General features: G+C 45.8%; 1 protein-coding gene across 1 annotated transcript in view; it reads right to left on the reverse strand.

Moving 5' to 3' along the window:
• LOC149341971 (uncharacterized) overlaps positions 1-3647 on the reverse strand; it is a 280723-nt gene extending 277076 nt beyond the window's left edge. Inside the window, exon 1 of the mRNA XM_089544275.1 lies at positions 3180-3647. The gene's annotated coding sequence lies outside the window, so the exon portion shown is untranslated. The remainder of the gene's footprint in view (positions 1-3179) is intronic.
• Positions 3648-19490: the final 15843 nt, after the last annotated feature.

Genomic DNA, 19490 nt, shown 5'->3' on the forward strand with positions numbered 1-19490 from the left:
TCACAATGCTAGCACTGAGGCCAGCTGGTTGATCATCTGCCCAAACATGGACCATATTTCTCAAATATGTAAATGGTCACATGCATGTGTGACTATTTTTATAATTATGGTGCTGTCTATGTATAAATAGCCCCCTTAGATAAGTAGTAAACAGCTGTAAGTTCCCGCTTGTGTCGTATGTCATTGTGTCTTCTTGTGATTTCTAAGTAGCGCATACATTTGGGGAGAGACTGCTCTCAAGCTTTTCCAAACTGATGGTTTTGCTCCGTGAGTCACGGCTTACTGATGCCGCTAAGATCGCGCCTTTTGCCACTTTGCACCAGCAGAAGAACCAAGCTCAGCGGTACAGTGGTACCGGACATTATCCGTTGTTTTCTGTTTTCCGCCTCTTCAAAAAGCCAGAAGACTGATTGGCGTCCCTTGTAAGGTTTCTCAGCGCGAGCTCTCACAATAATGTGTCTGTTTGTTTAAAAGTAGTTAAAGCTGTTTAGTTAAGTTCCCATGAATAAACCGATGATGATTTCGATTTTAATTGCCCAAAGGCAGCTTAGCCAAAGGGCGCAGTGACTGGAATTTTTGATGTAAACGAAGTTGGGGTGAAAGACCTATCATACCAAAGTATTTTACCGCAGAGGAGCTGAGCACCACACCAGGGAAAGCTTGCACCCACTGGCAAGGCGCTGTGTGCCAGGAAGCGCTGGGGAGAGAACTTTGCACTTGCCGCTTGATGATGATCAAACCTCAAGGCCACCACTCGGTTTCTGACCTTAAACTGACAATCCAGGATGCTGATGTCAAGTGTCCATTATTTCATTAAATTCATTGGGTACTGTTCGAAGTTGTTTTTATCTACTTCTTATCTCCTAGTCTGTAACTTTCCTATTGACAACCATTCTTGAAATAGGTGATTGATGATTATTTCCTGTCGAGCAGTGGCTGTTTCTTCTGCCGACGAGAAATTCAAGTTCTGTTTTGGGTAGCGCTTTCATGACTAATGTCGACCATAAGACGTTGCAAACCAGTGGTTTTGGAACATGTGGCGGGTGAAGATGTTCTGGCTTTACAGTAGCTTCTCTCTTTACAGCTGCCGAAGTTGCAGTCGTGCATAACGCCTGCGAACATCTAGATAAATACTGTCACGCGATACGTTGCGCCGCCTTGACAGTGGCCTCAACTTCCTCAAGCTTGGCATAATTTTCCGAGCTCTCTTGCAACGGACATAACTTCACCAGCGAAAGAACGAGACACGAGGAGAAGAACACAGGACAACGCTTCTTCTCCTCGTGTCTCGTTCTTTCGCTGGTGAAGTTATGTCTGATGTACCCCAACTAGCCCACATGGGTACCTTGTCTCTTGCAACGAATTAGAACTTATTCAAGATGTTGAGATTTGTACTGTACGCACACTCTTCGTCGTAGTGTTGGTTAAATTTCGGCATGCCAGCTCGGGTTCGTAATGACACGTCTCTTCATGATTCTTCGCCCACAACTACTGACCTGTTAAAGAGTTTCATTCGGCATCAACATCATCGTTAAGTACCTTGTCTCACCCGTGCATCTGTCAGGTTCCTTCCCTCATGTCTTCTGAACCTAGTGGAACGCACTCGGCGATAAGGTTTCTGTGTACAGAGCAGAGTTTTAATGACACTCGACATGGTATAGTGTGCTTTAGGGAAGGTTTCGTTTAGGCAACGCTCGTGAAACAGGGAAATATGCAAAGTAAAAGGACATTGTCTCCTCGCTGCATATAACACGCCCTTATAAAAATGATCTACAGACAGTCCATAGACTTCTTATAGACTCTATTGCCTTCCTATAGACATTTATTTTCGTCGATTCATAGTCTATAGACTGTGTATATACCAATGTCTACTAAATGTGTATTCTATAGATTGTTTACAGACTGCCTGCAGCACTTGTATGGCGATGAGTGTTCTCTAGGATTTATCTATATAAAGCCGATAGACTTTATAGACAGAAGCCTATACCACAATGTAGCCTATACCACACAATGTAGCTGAATCATGAAACGCGACATATGTTCGCGCTTATTTGTGAAGTACCGATGGCTAACGAAAACTCTTCTCACCAAGCTACGAGGTAACTGATCCATTATACGATAGGTAGCATAAAATTAAAGAAAAAAATTAAGCGGAAATTATTGGAGCTTTGCAGATGAAACAATGAGTGATGGAGGCCACACAACGCTTTGTACGTTGTTAGGTGAAGTTTTTTATCCCAAACAAGTAATAACCCGCTGAGACAGAGAGGAAAAGAACGAACTTTCTGCAGTACGTCGTGATATGAACCAAACTCGTGACTTTCAATGTTCGAAAGAAGATGCCGGCAAGAAAAAAAAATGTACATCGCGCAAAGCAAAAGTAAAACAGGTACCAAGACTCCTTTACGGGTCGCGTTGCACCTGATTTCCCAGTAGGCAATGCTGCTCTCGAGAAGACAAGCAGCTGTGCTGGAAGCAGACTGCGAGCCGCTCACAGGCGCCCTAAACGCGCGCAGTAAATGACGTGAGCTTGCCATAAACTATGTCAAGACTATTTAGGCAGCGGCAGCTGAGCTCGAATGCCAGAGTTCCTGGATCTCCCGTAAATAAATTCCGGAACTTCCATAGAAAACCGCTAATTTAATAAAATCACACCATGAAGTCTCCAGAAAGCGCGTGTCTCGTTCTCTTTCGTCACGGCTGGCGGAGAACGTACAAATAATGCCGACTAGTTGGCCTAACCAGCAGTGAGTTGTTTTTCTGTGCCTAGTTATTAGGAACGGTAATAGAAGTATAAAAGGCAGTGTCATTTTTCTTTAAGCTAGCCTCTAAGCCAGTACTTTCAGATTGGAAAAGTCAGGTTATGGCGCAGAAGAAAGAAGTAAACCAAAAATATTTTCAGAAACAAAAATACAAATTAAGTATTAACGTCGCTTGCACGTTAGCTAGCATACGTGTAGTAGTCTACACGCTCCTCATTAAGAATAAACCAATACTGCGCGTTCAATTATAGCGTACTACATGAAAGAGTCTACACAACATATTGACAGTTGTCACGAGCAGCGCTACTCACGAATCCCAGCCGCTCACGATCAGCCTTAACGTATGCTTTCTCTGACATTTGTTAGACTCTGGCTCGCAGTAAGGTGGACACGGTTACGAACGTTCTCGTGACTCACGTGTGTTGTCGGCGATAATCTCGGTTCCTCTCTCAGCAGCCGCAGCGGCAACAGTCGGCTTCGGGAGGAATCCAGCGATCGGAGTTGTCCGATCCAGTCGGCTGTGGCACACAATCCAGTTACGCACCACAAGAGATCTTCGCAATTCGACTTGGTAAGAGCTGTCGTTCGCGCAACCGTCCCGACTGCCTGCAGCAGAACACCACGCACGGCCCCCCGAGATGCCGACGCACGCCGTCACTACTACTACTACTGCTGCTGCAGCCCGTCCCGCGCGGTGCCGGGCGAACGAGCAAAGCGAGGGATGGGAGGACTGACTTCCGTGCAGCGCTTCCCTGTTTTTTCTTTTCTTTTTTGGCGCTTTTGTTTGTTCGCAGCAGCCCGACTGCGTCGTCTGAAGTTTTGCAACTTCGGCGGCGGCCGAGCACGATGAGGACGACGTGCGGACGGCCGAGCGGAGGAGAGTCAGTGGCCTTCGCCGCGCTGGTGGCAAACGAAAAGCACAAAAGGAAAAAAAGCAGCAACAACAACAGCGGCAGGAACGCCGGCCACGCGGCGAAGCTAGCGAACGGGCGAGCAGGCAGCCGGTGATGCCGGAGGAATGCTTGTCCCTCTGGCGGCGTTGCAGTGAAACTCGTTCTGGAGCGAGGACTTCAGCCGCTCCTGCTGCTGCTGACGCTGCCGGCTTCTCCCTTCGCAGTCTTCCAGCGCCGCTGTTTAGCTCTCTCTCCCGCTATCGTTCGGTGTACAGGAGGTAAAATCCTCCCGTCCGGATGGGAAGCACCACGTTGGGCACCATAACGGGAAGAAAGATAATTTTGTTTCAGAATCCTGAGCAGTCACGGAATCATGCAAAAGTGAAATTTTATCTGATACAAAAGATATCATTTTATGATATAAAAGGTCGGAAGGTTTGACTGAGGTACTCTTTAATGTTCAGACTAGGAATATTATCACAAATACAAGGTCAGCTTTTTTTCTATGTTGTACGCACTCACCCTAAGAAAAACGCCGATACATCGCTGAAACTTTGCACTATTTCTTAGATTATGGCTCACATAACTGACCGCCAGAGTAAGCAGTAATCCTCACCTTCGCAAGTTTACTTAACATGAAATGTTCCTTTCGTAACTGGTTAACACATGATTTTGTTGGATTCGAAGTGGCGACTGCGCAACTGAGGACGCCGAGATTGCAAAAATAACGTCTAACGCCGCCGTATTCAGTCATTCAGAATCGTCGCAGTTCCTGAGCAGTCACGGAAGCCTAACCGGCGGTGAAGATGGCTAGTTGGTGTGATATTAAAGGTTGAATCTTGCGAAGAACAATGAAGTCAAACAACTACCGTGACGTCTGAAAAAAACAAAAAAAAAAACAATACCAAGTAGTTCAAACGTCTTCATTCTGCAGCATTTTCTTGACTGCTTTCACTAGGCTGTGCTCAAGTGATAGTGTTTTCTTTTTCACGAGCCTACATCTTATGCGTCCATGGTTGTTCAAGACATCCAAGCGACGTACGTGCAAGTCGTTGAACTCAAGTGTGTAGGCTCGCCTTTTCACTCCTTTCGCTGTTTCAATGATAGACAGTCCCGATATATCTTTACTGAGGGGAAAAAAACGTGGGGTGGGGGGGAAGGGAGAGGGTGAGGCACAAACCTCATTTTGATGAAAAGAAAAATGGTCCCTATTTCCCTGGTTAATCTAAATGCCACTTGGGTGCCCTAGCACGTTTGCCCTTGTTTAGTTTTGTTTATCTTTGTTTAGATTTTTATAATCTTGAAGATGCTAGTTGCACCCGTACGTTCTTGCAGACGTTCCTCGGCATTCGTATTGCAGTAAGCCGCAGTTGGCTACTTGCACTATGTCCCTTATCTCTATAATTGTCTTTTCATCGGTTTAATCACGTGCAACCACTTCGATGGCCCTTTAATAATCGTTGGTACTAGGCAAGAATTCTCTTTTTATGTATTTTATGCATGCTGGGCAGAGCTCCTTTTAATTTTATGTTCAATACTGCAGGCCCCTTTACGGGGCTCTAGCAGGTGGGCGTACACAAAAGTTACACTGAGGCAAGAACTACATCACACAACACAAGGAAATTTCACAATGCGGCGAGAACACATGCCAAGATAAATCTGGTAGAACAGTGGTTCATTTGCCTACCTGAGGACAAACATACTCGGGTAGGAAGTATGTAGAAAAGGTCAGCTCATACAAAACCTGAAATGAAAGTACTTTAAAAGCATACGAGCGCTTTCATCCCGAAAGAAGAGTCGATTGTGGAGTTTTGTAAAAATGCTGGTAAGAACGTGCTGTCAGATCAGGTCTACGCGTCAGGTAATGGGTAACACTGTTATCCTTCTGGCCCTTTGGGGCTTTATGGATGTCATAAGTGCCACACACTGGGGACTAGCAGGAAGCCCTCCAGTTTAAGGACTTTTCTGCAAAGCTGTACACACCGATGCTTAGACACCAGGTTTTAATATTTGACGCATGACCACTTCATTGCTTTCTCGTTAGATTATTCGCCGCGCTACTGCGCCACGACTGTTATGAGGACTCCCCGCGGTAAACGAATCTAAAGTATAGAGAACGACCCATTCGGCATATATGGGCATATGGGCAGAACCTAGGTGACAGACAAGTAGTCAGTGCGCGGGAGTGACATCTAATATGCTATCGCATATTACTCTTAGGGGTAGGTTAAGCGTTATGCGATGGTAAAAGAAAAAAAAAACACTATCCATGTCTGCGAAGTCATACACAAAGAGGACCGCAGGTTGCTGAAGGGACCCCTTACCGGTATCGCGTCATGCCGTTAAGGCGGAGCTTAAGTGTCCCTTCAAGTTTTTTTTTGTTCGTGTTTTAGCGCTAGTTACCATGCCGCAGCCTGTCATTCTGAGGATTAATTTGCCAGGAAAGGTTCGGGTCTCTACTTAAGATAATTAGGTTTTCACCACAATGTTATTCAAGGCACATGAGCATAGCCGTCCACCCGGACACCTCAGCTCTTCAATTTTCTTTTCACATTAGCAGGACTACTGCCTCGCCACGCTCATGGTGACCTCCTACGACTCTCCTCCGCTCTCTCCAGTCCAGCAATGGACGGAGGAAAGGAGTTGTTCGTCCTCACCCCTTGCGTGTTTCTGTTTTTTGCCGCCAGACGGCGTGACTAAGCAGTCCACCACGTGACCAACAGTACGCTGCGTCGTGATCGCGGCGGCGAACGGCAGCGGTACTTAGTAGCGCAGTAGTGCACAACGAGAGGGTGTGGGTACGCGTCGCTGCCAGCTGCCTTTTGTGTTCTTTTTCAGGTCGCTTTGTTCCGCTGCCGGCCGGCCGCTGTTCTTTTATTAGACCGCGCTCCGCTACGTGAGTGGAGCGAGTGATGACACAGCCAGTCGGAACTGCGAAAAGGCGCATACATTAATACTTGCCGCTGCGTTCCGCGCTTCTTGAAAATATGTGGTGCCGCTGGCAGCTAGAACGGGAATCTATTCAAATCTTGTGAGCTACTGAACGGTTGCATGGTTGTAAGCTTGCTGATAGCATATCTTACGTGACAAATATGAGCAGTAGAAAAATACCCTGAATTTCGTTGCCAAGATGCTGAAGGCATTTTTTTGTCCGTAGAGAATGCTCCACCAACACTTCTTGTTTTCAGCTGATATGCAAAGCTGAAGAAACCTTAAAGGGATACTGAGGCGGTTTTCGAATCAGGTAATTTTTTAGGGTTTTGAAGTAGTGTCATTGCTGATCACGTCTGTGAAATTATTTTTTCGATTTTGGCTAAAACAGTGGCGCAATCACCAATTAAAAACGCGATGTTCAAATCTCCCGCGCCCCGTGCGAGCGTAGGAGAGGAGAACAGCGGAGAGGGAAACCTCGTCCATGTCGGCCAACGTGACGTCAAGTTGAGGAGCCGGGGATACTTCGGCGCACCCGAGCGAGCTTTCAGCGCACGTTGTTTCTGGTGCTGCGTGCGTTGTGACGTACAAAGCGTGTCAGCCGACCTTGAGAATCAGATTCAACACGAGGTAGTACTCTGCGTTCGTGTCCACGAACAACTACGGCCGCGACTGTGTCGTCTTCCACTGTTTTCCGCAAGATCATAAGCTCGCAACGCAAGCACTCGCTGTTGTGACGAAGAATTCAAGCCGACTAAATCAAGCCTACACAGCTCGAAGCACTTTTGTAAGAGCGGCTACATGCAGAGCTTGTCCCTAGTGCGATCTCTGGAGATTTCTGTCGAAAAGGCGCGGCTGAACCATGAAACAGTTCCATCGATTTTCTCGCGCATGAGAGGCGTGTCACCATTCCGAAGAAGCGCCTCTTCTAAAACTAGAAACATGCTCACTTAGCCCCTGCAGAAACCTTATAGAGGCTCAAGCATGTGTCGCTCTCCTCAGCTTAGGTGCGGCCAGACCACTTGAGGTGTGCTCAGCAAGGCTCGGTTATACTCCGTTTCATACATAGCTGTCAACGCTGCCAAAGGTACGAAAGTAGTCCTCTGCAAAAAACAAGCAAAATGTATCCGTCCGCCTCGCGTCGTGGCGGAGTGGTACGAAGCGCGCGCCTGTGTGTTCATTTTACAAGATGCCAAGGTTCGACTCCCGGCTTTTGCTGTTTTTTTCACTTTTTTTTATTTTTATTAAAATAATCATTAGGTAGAAAGTCGAAACTGTCAAACTCTAATGCCTAAATTGAAAAACACAGCGCTCTTTACTTGCTTCGAAGGGAAAAGGCACTGTATTGTATTGGCGACGGACGTGATTGCGAAGTGCTTTTCTCGGGCAATGAGCGACTTTTTAGCATGCGGCACACAAGGTGATCTTATTCCAGCAGAGAGACCTTCTTTCTTGAACCTCGCAACAGTCCGAGGGCTCACGCCGGTCACCTCGCCCACAGTTTCGAGAACATCACGCGCAGTCTTCTCCGGGAAGCGCTTCCTTACGCTACAGTAAACGTTGACGATCACCTGCTTGCAGTCTTTCGAAATTTTCGGAGGCTTCAGCTTGGAGAATATGCGAGCAGGAGATGTTTTTAAAGCCGCAGTGGGCGAAGAAAACAAGCGAGTAGGAGATAGCGGTGCCATTTTCGCATTCTCGGAAACCGAAAGACGAAAGCAGACGACATCGCCGGCCGGCCTAGCTGCGAAAACCTGATAAAGGAGGAGCCGAAAAAAAACCAGAAAACTAAGGCACTCTGTTTTGAAGAACATTAAAGAAAAAGCAATCTTTCTGCAAAATAAAACACCATTATCATTATACTGCAATATTAACCAATAATAACTTTAATTTTGAGTTCTTTACTCTTTTCACTTTTGACGCACTACATTACGATGCGGACGAGGAGCGCGAACAGGCGCCGTAGCCTTGGCTGCGTTCACAGCTATGTATGAAACGGAGTATAGTGATTTTATACTCGGTTCGACGTGTCCAAGCAAGCAAGCATCGAAGCTCTTCATATGCGGCATCTCGTTTAATCGTAGCTAAGCGATTAAAATGAAAGCGTTCGACGTTGATTTCGGATGCAAATTTATGAGAGAAATGAATGCCAACCGAGTTTTTGCAAAAAAAACACCTCAACCTTACTTGGTTTCTTCATCAAGTTGTGGCAGCGGGCGAGTTGCAGCTAGCTTGGCTTTTAAACACAGTATAGTTCGTAACTACTTCACTGAACCTTAACTGCAAATCTAGGAAGGGCGAACGTTTCCGAGGCAGCGATTAATATTTTCTGGCATCTGCTGAACGCGCCACGAGTGAAGCAGCAGCCTTGTGCGCGTATTTGGCTTGGTTTCCAGCGCACCATGATTGCGTCACTATCCTGTGGTCACATGCCTCGCAGTGCTTGGCCACTGCGCTTCGCTAATTTTGACATCAACTTTGTGCTCCTTCATCGTTTCCTTGAAATACTTTCTTGCCCCAACCTGCAACGCCGGGTACTGAGAACAGGATTTTTTGTACACACTGCTTTGGGCCTTTTCTTTAGGATGACGCTCTTCCCGGCGAGGCAGAAGGCATCCGGTGGTGGTAATTCACTTGAGTATTGTTCGCACCCCTTCCTTTCCGAGAATACGAGCCGAGGTTGTGCTGGCACCTTTTACGCATGGTCTGCATCGCGTCTTTGACACTCGCGTATGCTTGTGCTGGGCGTAGAATTTTTTGCTTGTGTCTTTTTTGGTTTCAGGCGATACGTGGAATGAGCAAACTGTAGTATCCTTTTCTTTGGAGGTCAGTAAAAAAAAAATAGTCGCCGTATTCGCTTTTACAACGACACGGAAAGCTGCGATCTGCACTCAACGCAGCGCCGGATCCGCATCGGCAGCTTCTCCAGTCCTCAAAGTGACGTCACGACCTCTCTTGACCAATCACGGGCGGCGGCGCGCCGCGCGGCGTGCCCCGCGGCACAGGCCGCATATTTCGGCTAAAAAAGGCAATTCGCGCTTGTTTTTGCCTTATTTGGATGCGATATTCCAGAATACAACATGAAAAACTATAGGACGCCGCTGCCTGCCTGATTTTCAAGAAAAGTGCTTCAGTCTCCCTTTAAGCAAAATAACCGATGCGGCGATGACGAAGATCTTGGTATCAAGGTACTGACGCGATAGAGCAATGACACAAAATAGTGTTACCGAAAAAATAGCCCACGACAGATGCTGAACAAGCTATTCTGTCAGGATACGCATGACAGGAAAAAAAAAATACTGGTATGGGCGCCTTATGTTCGCCAAAACTTGAACCGCTGTGACTTGATATCAGCGGTGCAAATGCGGATTGAGTGGTAGCACCACGTGATATGAAACGCCTCAAGAGTAAAAAATCCTTTGCTACCGAATTTGTGTTCGACGGTCAGAATATTCGTGTACTTGCATCACGGTGCCCGTAGGTTTAGATTAAAAATGTGTATTGTGGTTCTTGCAGTCCAGTACGTCTCATACCCTCTTAAATATATATACAATCTCTTGCAGAGGCCTGTCAGTTGGACAAAAAATCAGTACTTTATAAGTTAATCCAGCAAAACTTCCTAAAACGCGAGTCGCGCCATTAAGGTACCTAGCCTTGAACAGCTTTGGCTGCGTATTGTACGAGAATATCTGGCAGAGAACAGATTAATTATGCGTAGGATCTGAAGCGGGTAATTTATCGCTGCAGGAAGTGAAGCGAATGTGTGGCAATTCGGGATAATTAATTTTTGGTTTTATTTTAATGTACAAACAAATACAGGGACATTAAATTCGAACTAAAACTTCAAATTGCGTCACAAACTTTTTTTTTTTCATGACGTATCTAACCGACCACGTAATGTGCGAGGGGCGGGTTTAACGAAGGCCCCCCTCTCACCCCAAGCAAGAAGTTCTGCATAGAAAACGTGCTGGAGCACATTTTTTCGACCAAAAAAGTCCAAGAAGTTCATCGTTGAATTGAAATTTCCTCTCCACCCTGCACTTTCCTCCACAAGTGGCCTGTAAATACGCCCCTGTCATGTGCCAATATGCTAATGGCATAGGAGAAGGAAAAAAATAATTTTTATTAGGTGAACGTGAAACGGAACAGTGGTTTGCACTGGAGGGCAGTTCGAAGTCGGAGGTAGCTGCAAGACCCCGCGGCTTCCACATAGCAGAAAGATCCTACACAGAGCTTGCGTGCCCTAAAGTCTGAATGCTGGATATATAGGTAGATTTCGAAGGTGGACGTTCAAATTGCTTAACGTACATTCAACTTGCTTAACTTCTTTTTAATCATTTATTTGAAGTCTTTGGTATCCATACAAAGTGCGCGGCAGCAGTAAGCTTTGAAGGCCAATATTTCTAGGTGAAATACTAAAGGTGAAATGGTTTTTTGACAATTCGAGATTATTCAATGATTTGAGTCTCTTAAGCTTCTAGGTAAAGCAGACAAAGTAGTTCTGCGCCAGCATTTGAAATGGTGACGTAATCGCCGATTAACACCGAGGCTATTCTTCAGGCTTCTCCTCACAGCGTTGGAGCAGTGCGCGAAAACTCGTGGCGGCGTCATTGTCCGAAATTTCAGACAACTGCTGTCTTCGCCTACATGCCACCGTGCATGATTCGATGCCGCCAAACAATGCTTCATTAGCTTCACCGTCGACGGCATTCGTTTCCTTCCTTAAAACGTCTTTCTGCTGGAAGCTTAGCGCCGAAGTACGTGACGTTATTCTTGCGGCCTCTGCCCGTCGCCGCGCACTGCAGAGAAGCCTTAGCGCCAACGCCGTTTTTTTCGGCGATTACGTCACCATTTGAAACGGTAGAGCAAAAAATGTTCCGCATACTTTGCCTACAAGTTTCACACATTGGGCTGCTGTAAACTCATCGAATTTCTAGTTGCCCTTTAAGCTTTTTCGTATTCTGCATAACTTCAAATATAACCCAGTATGATGCAGGCTCAATTCCAAGTCACATCAATCGATTGAGTTTGAACTACATTCTTTTTCAGTTCTTTGATGCTCTTAAATGGACCAAGCAATGGCGCAAGCCAACGTCACCAGCAGCAGAGATATGCGAGCACCGATGACGCCATTTTACTTCTCACCTTTAATGTCTTGAAACGCGCCAACGAAGCAGCCTGAAATTAGTTCTAAAGCTGGATACTTGTGTTCACGCCTCATCTGCACAAAATACAGAAATTAATTTTTGAAAGATAGTTTAGAGCTCATTCAGATGGGTGTAGATCTGGCATGGTACTAATCGCAGAGAAGACGGAAGGTAGGTAAAAGATAGAGTACGATTGGCATTGGGGACGCTGGAAAGAGAGATAACCAAACTGACACACACAAAGCGGAAGTGCGCCAAGCGGTCGCGTACACCACAGGCGTTCTAGTCCACTACGAAAGATCGCCGCTCATGCCCTCGAAATCCGACCGACAGTGAGTGAGTGTGTGTTTCGGTTACACTCGGGAGGAATCCTCGATTAAACCTGACAGCCTCTGCCGAAACACCGCTGCCGAATCACAAAGTGAATGGCCGTTCGGTGCCGGACTTTCGTAGATCGCAAGGCAGAGAACGAGGCGGAGTCCAGAGTTAAACAGAACATAAACTGTTTGTGCTCCAAAGAGGACAGTAGTAATACTGAGCAGAAGGGACTGCGCATGCAAAACTAGTTACAGAGAGATAAGAAGTACTGACAGCAGGAAAGTGAATGCCATCGGCATGTTAATAGCAGTACAGGTTTCGTTCATCAGGCACTTCGACAGTTCTTTAGGTCAAGGACACTGGAATGGGTCTCCCAAAGGCGAGGGCGTTTTCAGGGTAGCGCGCGTGGCCCGCTGCTGAGACGGGCTGTGCGAAAGCTAAGGTGGTCCGGGAGTCTTGCGGTGGGTGTTTGTCGCCGATGACCGCCTTTCGTTGATGGTGCATCTTCTGGTACGAACCACGCGACTTGACACGCCGGAGTAACTCTATAGCCTAAGTTCGGTCGTCTGACCCATGGTGCGAAAGGTTGGCGGCCAAGAGTACACCAAGAGCGCGCGCACTCTGGACCAAAGTAACATTAGATGACCTTGGTAAGAACTCCACAATGCCTCCTAAGTTAGTTTCCCAAGAGTTTGACGAAAATTCATCTGGTCAGGCCTAAAACTGAACAAACTGACGGTCTCTCACCAAGACTCTCACCTCTAACTTGGTCAGTGACCATGACGGAAGCCAACAGCCACCGAAACCAAGGAGAATAGGGGATGTCCTTTGCTGTTTGTTTAATTTGTAGTTTTTCATCAATGGGAGATTAATAAAAGCAGAAGAGAAAACAACCACATCCCTTCAACCGAAGCCTGCGTACAGAATTTCCAAGCACTTCGAGGTCTGCGGGTGTGATCTGATTGGGATATTTAGGCGAAATACAAAAGTGAGTATTTGGCAGCAACCGTTACCCGCTGCGAAGGGCACGCACCTAGCACATATGATGCATTCTGAGCGGGAAAGCTGTGTGAGGACGGACATGCCCTGAGCCGGCGAGGTTGATCATCTCGTACGGGTCGCTGTGAGACGCGGCTTCGCCAGCACTGCATCGTCCCTCCTCCGGTCTGGTCACAAGGACAGGTGGTCTATGTTGTAGAGGACGAGACTGTCCCATGAGCCAATAGAGCTCGCCGGGAAAGGACGAAGACCTTTGCTGGCCTGCCGTCTTTATGTGCGCGTCTGGCGAAACGTTCATGGGCATGTCGTACACGGTCTTCTACTTGCCGTGATGCAGGGTCTTTGATCCCATCAGAGGGCCGGCTGACACATGTTGTAGCTGTTCACGTAAGTAAAATTAGAAGAGTCATGTGAAGTGAAATAGCAGAGACAACAAAATAACCCAACCATGACCACTTAGGAGAAATCATGCACGTGTGTGTAGGCAATGAACCTTTAGTATGGCTTTGCCAAAGTTCTTAGTTTCTGCGTATGAAGCGTTGAAACTTAACTGCGACCGAATTATGATTCTTGACTCTTGTTCCAAGGTGCATTCATGTAGATGCGACATCATATATGCTGGGTGAGCTTTCGGTTCTATAGCACAGGGCGATAAACGAACTGATCTGGGCTGGAAGTCAGTCTCCAGGCAGGGCTGACGACAAGAGATCAGACACAACAGAGGCCCCTGGAAAGCCCTCGGTTTAGTGTTTTTTCTATCTGCGTCGCCACAGCCTTGTTAACGTGTCAAATGCGAGGAACTGTCACATAGCTCAAAGGATGCTGATACGCGGATGGAACGTTATGCTGATTAATTTCTTACCTTACCTGTCGCTCCGCTTCCAACAAGCTACTCTTTTTCCTGCTGCTGCTGCTGCCTGAGGATTTTGTCTATATTACGCACTCTTGAATGCTGTTCGTCTCTAAAGGCACTGTTTTATGACGGGAAGTGTAATTTACCTTGCGCTTTCTGTAAGGAGGCATGCATGAGTAATAAATGAAGGCATAAAAAGCAGAAGACAAAAAAGGAAAAAAGCGTTGGGCAAAAGGACGAGAGGAATTGAAAAGAAGAGCAGATGCAAGCATGCGACCACGTAGAAAATTTCATTTTAGAGTTTAAAACAAGCAAACGACGTCGTCAAGAGGGGCTAAGGACTCATGACATGGAGCCTGTGTATTGCTAAGGATGAGGCAAAATAAGACAGCTTAGCAGCTTGCAAACATCCGTCAAGGGCAGAACATTTGTACTGGGTAGAATGCTCTATCACATATCGATTATATCTTAAGTGCATTCATCTCACTGCTTAGATCATCCGGGTCAGGTGACTCCTTACCGTAGCCGCGTTTACACGGATGCGACAGATGCCGACTTCAGCCCTCCTTTTGAGGGAAAGGGTAGAAACGTCGAGGAAGAGAGTAAAGGACGAGTCACGCCTTTCCTTCTCAAAATTTGCTTTTTCCCTCCAAAGGGGACTGCAGGCGACGTCTGCCGCATTGATGTAAATGCGGCTGCTGTAGAACAGAAATGGCCGTTTTTTGTCTCGTCTAAAGTAATGGGCGAGTCAATGGCTGCACACAGCTCATCTTCAAGTCGAGGAAACGTGTCCTTGAAGTGACTGAAATATGACTTTCTAATCTTGCAGCTACTACCCCAAAGAGCCGCATGCAATAGGAAAAGAAAGAGCGCCAAGATTATGGCGTGTCAGTGTGTGCATCGCTTCCCTATTGAATTTATAAAACCTATTTGGAAAGAGCAGCCTGTTTTTCATCATTAACCGCGCAGTGAGATGGTTGCTCATAACGAACCTTCGTGTCTATGACCTAATCAAAACACCCTGATATTTTTCTGCGTTCAACTATTGTAACTGTGCTTTAATATTGTTTAAGACAACAAGGTACGTTCACGGGGAAATTGTTTCCAGCTCATACAATCCATTTAGGGTGCGCCTTAATTCGCGATGGTGAAGACGCTTCAGGAATGAGATCCGTGATGATGCGTCAGTCGCAAATTCTTAACCTCCCGCTTAAATAGATCCAACCTTTGAAAGATATAGAGATAAACTGAGGAGCGTTCGGTGTGCTGTAGTTCAGGGGTTTTATGCGACGACCTCACACCGCATAGCTAACTACGCTGCCGCATTACACGTCTTATGGACACTTACGAGTCTCCGGAATTTCTTCCCTGCGGGGCGGGGAAAAAAGAACGTAGTACTTAGCGCATTCATCCAGTACCTTACTTGATCAGTCGTAGTGGCGCTGGCATCCGGCGACCGCTGAAACTACGAGCGCGCAGAGTACACCGCAGCGCCAAGAGATGGAGCGCGAGATCACAGAGTTACTTTATGGTACCTAGGGTACCTCGCGAGCAGACAAGGAAAGGGAAAAAATGGGCTCGTTATGACGTACATGACGGAAGCCACCGAAACGAAGGAGCATAGGTGATGTTTTTTCAGTTGCGGGGCTAATCGTAGAATAATAGTGTAATTAATTTATCGCTTAAAGGTAATTGGTAAAATTAGCAGAAGAAGAGAACAACCACATGCTGCCAATGGGATCCGATCCCACCGGCGGCATGTGTTTTTTCCCTCTTCTTTCTGATCAATTATCTTTAAAATAATTGCCCTATTAATCTCCCATTGGGGAACATCACAAATTAAAAAAAAAAAAGAAACATCCCCGATGCTTCTTGATTTTGGTGACTACTGGCTTCCGTCATATATACTACCCAGAGATGCACGACATCAAGTAACATTGGTTGCGCGCAAGGTGGTTGCGCGTAGGCCCACCACATTGCACCCCCAAGCATCCAAATTATGAGGGAAAGCTGCAATTCTTTTATGCAGGAGGCGGACATTGTGCGGTGGTTAGAGCGAGTGCAGGCTCAGTCCGCTTGGTTCTGGCTGCCGAACTTGCTTTATGCTAGGCAGATTACTGTTGCATTGAATGACACAGCTTGATAGTAATGCGTCGGATACAGCAAAACCTATCTCAATAAATTACGAACAAAATACTCGCCATCGGTTGGCTCTGTGGCGCTATCTGTCGCAAACGCCACAAATCACATTGGTGGTAAAGTTGCGTCTTGTTGATGAGAAAACATCTTTTAGTGAACATGTTTACTCGAACAAAATAAAATGCCGCAAAGGAAGTGGACAGACATATTGGAGGATTAATAATTTCGCTCTATATTAGCAAACGCTTTCCACGCAGTTAATAGGTTCTGATTCAGCAGGTATCCCAGTCGAAAATAACTTCAACTGCTGATCACATATTGGTGATTCTAGTACAGCCGCGTTCAGAAGTTGTGGTTTTTACGAATAAAAGCAAGAACTTCTCCGGCACACATCAAAAAATTAGAAATTAGCGGTCTTCATTGGAATATGTATCAGCAGCGTGGGATCCGTAGAAGAAAAAAAAATGAAATGGAGCTTGAAACAGCAGATAGGAGTGGGTCAGGCTAAAATTTGGCAAATTTAGAAGAGAAGACTCCTCGTCACGGTTAAGGCATATAAACAGTATCAAAGCACTGAAATATCCTTTAGGATATTTCTTATTTATTTACAGCAGCTTCTGAAGAAAAAATAAACTTAAGCTTCCTGAGCGTGTTAAACCTCGTCCAGTGAGAAGAGTTCGCAACGGTCGTGAAGATTCATTTGCTCCAATTTACCCTTAAACGAACAGTTTTAAGCACAGCTTTTTCCCAGAATAGTAGAAGACTGGAATTTGTTGCTGTCATGTGTTTTTTTTTGTTAGAAGATTTTGTTGGTCAAAGACAACGTGTATTTTGCTGCTAAACTTGCATGTTTTTTATATGTTTGCATGTGTATCTGGGTAAAATTGTATGTTTTTATTCATTTCATTGTGCGCATAAAGTATACACTCCTGGATGGGCGAATTATAGGGCAACATATAGAAATAAGTCAACATACATATAAATAAATAAATAAATAAATAACATCTACCTTGATAGTTGAAAAACCGGAAAAAAAAAGCCACAATAACCATGTACAGATAACCGAACCAATCTTGAGCAGTAGAAGATAATATATGGAGGCTCAACCATTCATATTTCCAAGGATATATCGCTACTCGCTTACCATGTGGGTCGCCACTGAGACCTTTGTATTGGAATCTACAATAGCAGAAATATTCGCACAACACCCCACAGGACACGCATATACAGGCATATGCGAAGGTACCCGCTGCTTCCGATTATTCAATGGAGATATTTCTGTGAAAAGCCTTCAGTGATACGACAGTGCGGTTTGTGAAGATGAATTATACAGCATAGCTTACATTATGTACCTGCTAGAGCTCTGTAATGAAGCGATCAAGTAAATTTAACTAGTCCACTTTTTTATTTTTCACTTTAAGGCCACGATTAGGTTGCGAAATTGAAGGCCGTAAAAATCCAACGTCAGCCCAGTTTTTAAAATTCCTTATTCAGGTTGTTTTTTCTTCTGCTTTTCTAATCAATTAGCTTTAAGCGATGACATGTTCAGTAATATTCTAAATTGATCAACACCACAAAATAAATAAATTAATTTAAAAAAAAAATCCCCTGTGCCCCTTGGTTTCTGTGGCTGTTGGCTTCTTTCATGTTTATAACGAGCCCCTCATTCCCCTTCCCTTGTTTGCTTAATTGCTTAGCGAGGGCCTCGGTTCTGGCAGCCTTGACCCCATAGGAAGCATAAGAGGGTTCTCACGCAGCTTCCACCCTCTCCGTTCGATGACGTTCTACGTCACTACCTGCGGTTACTCAGGACGTTCTACGTCCGCCGCTTATGAACGTGGGTGGCGCTGATGAACACTCTCAAGGTTAGGTTACTTGTAAACATAAATACCCCCGAAAACAGAAGATTTGACAGCCGTCGCCGTAGCTCAGAGGTAGAGCACCGGACGCGTAATTCGGAGGTCGTGGGTTCGGATCCCACCGGCGGCAGTGGTTGTTTTTCTTCTGCTTTTCTAATCAATTAGCTTTAAGCGATGACATGTTCAGTAATATTCTAAATTGATCAACACCACAAAATAAATAAATTAATTAAAAAAAAATCCCCTGTGCCCCTTGGTTTCTGTGGCTGTTGGCTTCTTTCATGTTTATAACGAGCCCCTCATTCCCCTTCTCTTGTTTGCTTAATTGCTTAGCGAGGGCCTCGGTTCTGGCAGCCTTGACTCCATAGGAAGCATAAGAGGGTTCTCACGCAGCTTCCACCCTCTCCGTTCGATGACGTTCTACGTCACTACCTGCGGTTACTCAGGACGTTCTACGTCCGCCGCTTATGAACGTGGGTGGCGCTGATGAACACTCTCAAGGTTAGGTTACTTGTAAACATAAATACCCCCGAAAGCAGAAGATTTGACAGCCGTCGCCGTAGCTCAGAGGTAGAGCACCGGACGCGTAATTCGGAGGTCGTGGGTTCGGATCCCACCGGCGGCAGTGGTTGTTTTTTCTTCTGCTTTTCTAATCAATTAGCTTTAAGCGATGAGATGTTCAGTAATATTCTAAATTGATCAACACCACAAAATAAATAAATTAATTAAAAAAAAAAAAACCCCTGTGCCCCTTGGTTTCTGTGGCTGTTGGCTTCTTTCATGTTTATAACGAGCCCCTCATTCCCCTTCCCTTATTCAGTAATGTGTTTCGAAACACCGAGTGTCAAAAATACGCATTTAAAAGGTCGTTGAGTTGGCTTTCCAGCGCTGCGCTACGGACTGCGTTCAGTGAAGCTGCGGTGTGCAAAGGCTCCCCGTAAGAACTTTTTTCTTTGAAAGGAAAACAATCTCATTTTACAGAGAGAAAGAAAAATAAGGAGGTAGTTATTTCCTTCATCTTCCTAACGAAAAAGCCAAATACGACATACAACAGGGTAAAGAGGTTACGAAGGAAACGCGTGATAACTGTCTCACTCTGGGGCCATGGCAGCGGCTGGAGATGCCATCCCTTGGTTGGACGTCATACAATGCAGTCACCGGTTGGCTTCGCCTCACCAGTTACGCGATGCTGCTCCGCGCAGGTATGTCTCTGCAAAAGTTCTTCTCTACAGAGACTGGCACGACCACGGACGACCCAGACCTTTCTACGACCATATCCTATACCTCTTCATTCACCTAAACACGCGCGCTGACGTTATCGCACGTCGCACATTTTGCATCCTGTGAAACACGAGATAATGTTTTTTTCAGTCGAGAAAAAAAGTACGTTGAATATGCACGATTTAGACTAAAACTAATGCACTTAAAGCGCACATACAGCAGGTTTAGCCCACTTAATTGACGATGACTGCATATTTTTCTTTTCTTTCAAATATTTTTCTAAACAACTAACCCTGCCGTGGACAACTCTTTAGGACGCGTACCCCAACCCCTACGAGAGGTGGCAGGTTGAAGTTTGAAACCTACCG

The sequence above is a fragment of the Amblyomma mixtum genome, chromosome 5, assembly GCF_055824585.1.
Source record: "Amblyomma mixtum isolate Tamu chromosome 5, ASM5582458v1, whole genome shotgun sequence".
NCBI lineage: Eukaryota > Metazoa > Arthropoda > Arachnida > Ixodida > Ixodidae > Amblyomma > Amblyomma mixtum.